The sequence below is a fragment of the Balaenoptera borealis genome, assembly GCF_965194805.1.
Source record: "Balaenoptera borealis genome assembly, chromosome: 17".
NCBI lineage: Eukaryota > Metazoa > Chordata > Mammalia > Artiodactyla > Balaenopteridae > Balaenoptera > Balaenoptera borealis.
In genome coordinates this window covers 59,884,514-59,890,994 of record NC_138876.1, presented here as the reverse complement: position 1 = coordinate 59,890,994, position 6,481 = coordinate 59,884,514, and the positions used below count along the sequence as shown (strand labels likewise).

Genomic DNA, 6,481 nt, shown 5'->3' with positions numbered 1-6,481 from the left:
AATATTAAACCACAAGACAGAAGGTGGTGATGGCATGGGGGAGGGACGTTCAGGTAGTGGCCTGGGTTTGGTCAGGAAGTAGGTGGTGGTAAACCTGAGAGACTCTGAAAGGAGGTGGCACAGAAGTTTAGCAGCCAAGTTATTGGTACCACTTCTAAACCCGCTGTTTAGCGGGAGGTGGTTCAGACCTCTTGTCCTGCTCTGGTTGCTGCTGATGGTATTTATGCTAATTCCCTTGCAGACCACAGTGGTCCCTTTCCTCCACGTCAACCTCTGTGAAAGATCCTCCACACTGGCCTGAGCTCTGCCACCACCCTGACGCCCCACACCACTGTCTACTTCCCTGTTCCAGGGTGTGCCAAGGCCACACACGTGCTGCGGGCTGACCAGGGCCAGAGCTGGAAGGAGGAGGTGGTGACCAAGGAGACCCAGCTGCAGTGCCCACTCAAGGCCTCCTAACTGTACGGGCAGCTCCCCAAGTTCCAGAATGGAGACTTCCCCCGTACCAGTCCAATGCCATCCTGCTCCCTGAGGCTGTGTGGGAAGGACCAAAGGGAGGCAGCCCTGGTGGACGCGGGCAACTACAGTGTGGAGGCCTTCCACTGCCAGTACGCCACCCTGATTTACACCAGCCCCAAGGTAGGCAAGGAGGACGATGGGAAGGCACTGCCCGGGCACATGAAGCCTTTTGAGCCCTGCTGTCCCAGGACCAGAGAAGCCCGACCGCATTATGGGCAAGCAGATCTCCTTCACAGGCTACAAGCTGCTGGACTGGCTGCGGACTCACCAGGTCCTGGCCCCGCCACGCTGCCTTCCCACCACGCACAGCAAGTACACCACCCCATTCAACAGGAAGCAGTGAGGGCTTGTGGCACTCTCTGCAGAGGAAGAAAGGGAGCTGCCTGCTTCCCTTTCCCCAGGACCAATCAAACTTCCAAGAGGTTCTCCACACTGAAACCACCTTTCAGATGCACTTGAAGAATCTTTTCCTTAGGGCTCAAGCTGGCCACCAGGTCATCCCAAACCAAGTTTGTTCCACATGTGGCCCCTCTCAGACCCAGAACCAATAACAAGTCCCTTTTCCCCCTCCGGACTATGGTACAGAAGACAGCGCACCTGTCCTGCCTCCTCCTATCCTAATGGTAAGTTATCCCTCCAGGATTTTATTATCCTTTTCCAGCTCTCTGCCTAGCCTGGTCTAGATTTCTTTTCAAAACTTTGGCCCTCAAAGATAAAGTGTGTGTGGGTGTATGTGTGTGTGTGTGTGTGTGTTTATAAGGGCGCAGCAGGACTTTCTCAAATGTGGGTCTTTGATCACAAATATTGTTATACTATTTGCCATCACCTGGGGAATAGATATTATTGGATTATTTGAGATTTGAGTTTTCTTGGCCTGGGCGTTTGACTTTGGGTTTCACAGCATGTGCTCCAGTTAGAGAACCATTAGTTGATTCTTATGTGGAACTGGAACTACACTATGATTGTGAGATTTGGGATCAAAGAAGGGAGCTTCTTGAGGAGGTCCTAAGACTTCCCAATGAGTTAATGAAGAAATGTGTTTTCTCCCTCCTTCCCTTTCTCCTAATTCCTTATTTTTTAAGCCAGTTGTGAATAGACTGATAGGAGTTTTAGATGAGTTGGTGGCCTGCCTCTAAAGAGACCAGAAAGACTGGTGTCCTTTTATTACAAATACTACCTTGAAGTAGGAGTACCCTGAACAGATAACTGGCCTACCGGGTAATTGTGCCCAGAGAGGAGCACTTGTTCTTGCTCTCCGTTGTCTCAATTTTTATTGCTTCACTTTTAACTGGTTTATAAATACAGTAACAATTTCTTTCTTTCTTTCTCTCTTTCTTTCTTTCTTTCTTTCTTTCTTTCTGGCTGTGTTGGGTCTTCATTTCTGTGCCAGGGCTTTCTGCAGTTGCAGCGAACGGGGGCCACTCTTCATTGCGGTGCGCGGGCCCCTCACTATCGCGGCCTCTCCTGTCGCGGAGCACAGGCTCCAGACGCGCAGGCTCAGTAATTGTGGCGCACGGGACCAGCCGCTCCGCGGCATGTGGGATCTTCCCAGACCAGGGCTCGAACCCGTGTCGCCTGCACTGGCAGGCAGATTCTCAACCACTGTGCCACCAGGGAAGCCCAGTAACAATTTCTTGTAACAAGTTTCCTCATTTATCTATCTTGGAGTCCATTTTGTAGGGAGTTGATGGTGAAAGAAATGTCAGCAAGTACCATTACTCAGTGCAGGGTATTGGATGAATAGGCTTACTGGAAACGATTTGTTTTTGCTGTTGACAAGGAGGTTTGGATACAGCGGCTTTAAAAATTGCCCAGGCTAAAAATATGGGGTAGAATTCTGGGGACTGGCTGCTTATTCTTTTGTGCAATGGATGTGGTTTGGCCTCGTAAGACCTGATTCCCTAGTCAGCCTTCACAAAGGGACATAACTCTATCTTCAGACTATCTCCTGGCAAAATCAAGTCTCAGTAGAGCAGATACTTGCCGGTATCTGTAGGGCAGGCACCAGCTCATTATCTCCCAGTGGCTGAGAGCATCAGTATTCTCGTTATGGGTACTTGAAGGAAATACAGTCCCTTCACTCTTATCAGAGTCTAAAATCTATGCCCGGGACTTCCCTGGTGGCCCAGTGGTTAAGAATCCGTCTGCCAATGCAGGGGACACGGGTTCGAGCCCTGGTCCGGGAAGATCTCACATGCCGTGGAGCAACTAAGCCCGTGCGCCACAACTACTGAGCCTGCGCTCTAGAGACCATGAGCCACAACTACTGAAGCCCACATGCCTAGAGCCCGTGCTCTGCAACAAGAAGCCACCGCAGTGAGAAGCCCGCACACCACAACGAGGAGTAGCTCCCGCTCACCACAACTAGAGAAAGCCCGCGTGCAGCAACGGAGACCCAACACAGCCATAAATAAATAAATAAATAAATTTATTAAAAACAAATAACATAAAATAAAGTCTATGCCTGGACCAAGCCAGACCAAAAGAGAGCGAAGCCCCAGCAGGTCCACTGACCTAGGGCATTCGAGGCTGCTACACAGGAGATCCCGAACCCAGATTTGATGTCAGTGGGGCTTTCCAGAGAAAGTGATGTGTAACGCAAGACCTGGAAGATAAGTAGGCATAGTAGCAGGCAAAGAAAGCTGATGTAAAAGAGAGCCAAGAGATGAGAGAGAGAGCACAGCACGTTGAAGGAACTGAGAGCACCAGTTCAGTGTGCCTGGCGCACAGAGCATAAGGGAGGACGTGGCAAAAGGTCAGCCAGGCTGGCAGGAGCCAGATTATGCAGAAACGTGAAAACTGTTAAAAGGTCTGAACTTTGTCCTCACAGCAACAGGAAGCCACTGAAAAGTTTTATGCAAAGGAGGTGACAAGCTGAGATGTGCCTTTGTGAGAAATCACTCTGGTTGCACTGCAGTGATGGAGGGCATGACTGGAAACAGGAAGCTGGGGGGCCACTTGGGGAACGGTCCTGGTAGGAGACGTCAGCAGATGGGGAGAAGCCGTTCTGTCTATCACCAGGCATGCCACCTGGGTGTCACGAAACTCCTACAGTCACACCCTCTCTCTTGGTTTTCATATTCCCCGGTTGCACCTGCTTTTTTTTTTTTTAAAGGATCACTCAGAGTGGCCTTAAAAAAAAACAACAAAGCACAGTACTCAGAGACCACACAAGTTACAGGCAACTTAATTTTTTTGTTGGGAGATTTTCGAGAAATAAAACATTCTCCTCTCTCATTTTATTTTATTTTATTTTTTTTTTTTAATTTTATTTATTTATTTTTTATTTTTGGCTGCGTTGGGCCCTCGTTGCTGCATGCGGGCTTTCTCTAGTTGTGGCGAGCGGGGGCTACTCTTCAATGCAGTGCGCGTGCTTCTCATTGCGGTGGCTTCTCTTGTTGCGGAGCATAGGCTCTAGGCACGGCGGGCTTCAGTAGTTGTGGCACACGGCTTAGTTGCTCTGTGGCATGTGGGATCTTCCCGGACCAGGGATTGAACCCGTGTCCCCCTGCATTGGCAGGCAGATTCTTAACTGCTGCGCCACGAGGGAAGCCCCTCATTTTATTTTTTTTTTAAATTGGCTCACCTTTATTCAATATCTGCAACATACTCAAAATATAGACAAGTTCCATATTATGAGAAATTAGGAGCCATCTTTGATTCCTGTCTCTCTTTTATCCCTCATATCTAAAGAATCACCAGGTCCTATTAGACTCTGCTTTGGAAGTTTCTCACAGTCATTCCAATTTTTTTTTTTTTTTTTTTTGGCCACCATCGTCACCTTTCATTTCAAAAGCCCCCTAACTGGTTTTCCTTTCTTTGGTGTTGCACCCACCTATCCACTGCCTACTCTACAGCCAGAGGGATTCTTGTGCGTGTAAAATGATTATGCCTCCAAGGCTCCCGTCATTCTTTCAGTGCCCGCAATGACTCCTCATTGTCTTTGAGACAAAAAGCAGGCCTGATCTTGCCTTTTTACTCTACTCAAATTTTACCTCTCTCTTCTTGCACTCTCTACTAAAGCTTTTCTGAACTTTGTTCTGTCTTTTTACAGCCATGCCTTGACCCCAGGATTCACAAAAGCTATTCCTTGGAATGGCTTAGAATGCGGTATATTCTCTCTTCTTCTGGTTATCTCTTATTCCTTCCCCCAGCGTTCAGTCTGACCCTTGTTTCCTCAGTCAGTCTTGCACAATTACCAGATTTGGCTAAGACTCCCTGTTATGTTTTTGTAAGTATCTATAATTCTCCTACCTTAATCTCCACCATACATTGTTGTGTTGTGGTCGTTGTTGTTGTTTTTGGGCCGCACTGCGAGGCATGCAGGATCTTAGTTCCCTGACCGGGGATCGAACCCAGGCCCCGGCAGTGAAAGCTCCGAGTCCTAACCACTGAACCACCAGGGAATTCTCCATCATATATTGTTAATTCTTCTTTAAACACATCTCTCTCCTGGCTGAGCATTCTTGTCTTGTTCCCTTCACATATTCCCTGGTATACAGAAGATAAAAAACATGCTTCAAATTAAAATGAATTATGAAACCATCCTGAAAAAGAATTAAGTTGGAGAGCCCACACTTCCCAATTCCAAAACTTACTACAAAGTAATGATAATTAAGACTGTGTGGTAGTGACATAGGGATAGACATACAGTTCAAAGGGATACAATTGAGGGTCCAGAAATAAACCCATCAATCGATTTTTTTGACAAGGGTGCTAGACTATTCAATGGGCAAAAATAGTCTTTTCAACAAATGGGGTTAACACAAGAAGATATCCACACACAAAAGAATGAATTTAAAACTTCTGCCTCACATTGTAAATAAAAATTCACTAAAATAGATCAAAGATCTAAATACAAGAGCTAAAACTATAACACTCTTAGAAGAAAATATAAGAGTAAATCCTTATGACCTTGGATTTGGCAATGGTTTCTTATATGACACCACAGGCAAGCAACAAAAGAAAAAATAATAATTAGGACTTCTTAAAAACTAAACACTTTTTGCTTCAAAAGACACTATCAAGAAAGTAAAAAGATGACCCACAAAATGGGAGAAGATTTTTCCAAATTGTATTTCTGATAAGAAATTTGTATCTAGAATATATATATTTTAAAACTTCTTATAACTCTATACTAAAAAAGACAACCCAGTTGAAAACTGGGCAAAGTATCTGAAAACACATTTCCCCAAAGAAGATATGAAAATGGTTAATCAGCACATGGAAAGATGCTCACTGTCATTAGTGTCAGAGAAATGCAAATCAAAACCATAATGAAATACCATTTCACACCCACTAGGATGGCTATAATTAAAAAGACAGATAAGTGCTGGTGAGGATGTGGAGAAATCAACACCCTCATACACTGCTGGCGGGAATGTAAAGTTGTGGAGACACTTTGCAAAACAGCCTGACAGTTCCTCAAAAAAGTTTAACATAGAGTTATCATATGATCCAGCAATTCCACTCCAATAGAAATGAAAATATACAACCTCACAAAAACTTGTGCATGAATGTTCATAACAGCATTATTCCTAATAGCCAAGACACAACACAAATATCCATTAACTGATAAACATAAACAAAATTGGTATATCCATATAATGAAATATTATTTGGCCATAAAAAGAAATGAAGCTCTGATTAATACCACAATGTAAATGAGCCTTGAAAACATTACACAAAGTGCTAAGTGAAAGAAGCCAGTCACAAAAGACCACATATTATACGATCCCATTTACACGAAATTTCCATAATATGCAAATCTGTAGAAACAGAAATTAGATTAGTGTTTGCCTGGGGCTGGGAGAAATGGGCGGATCAGAGAGCAATGGCTAAAGGGCAGAGAGTTTCTTTGGGGATGGTAAAAATATTCTAAAGTTGGTTGCAGTGATGGTTGCACAACTTCATGAATATAGTAAAAACCATTGAAACGTTCACTTTAAATGTGTGAATTGTG

The 6,481-nt window shown here is 45.0% G+C and overlaps 1 pseudogene across 1 annotated transcript; it reads left to right on the top strand.

Annotated features, from left to right (window-relative positions):
• Positions 1-29: 29 nt before the first annotated feature.
• LOC309614627 (glutathione S-transferase P pseudogene) lies at positions 30-1,827 on the top strand (annotated as a pseudogene). Its single transcript has 2 exons — positions 30-53; positions 283-1,827. The product of its transcript is annotated as a glutathione S-transferase P pseudogene (transcript).
• Positions 1,828-6,481: the final 4,654 nt, after the last annotated feature.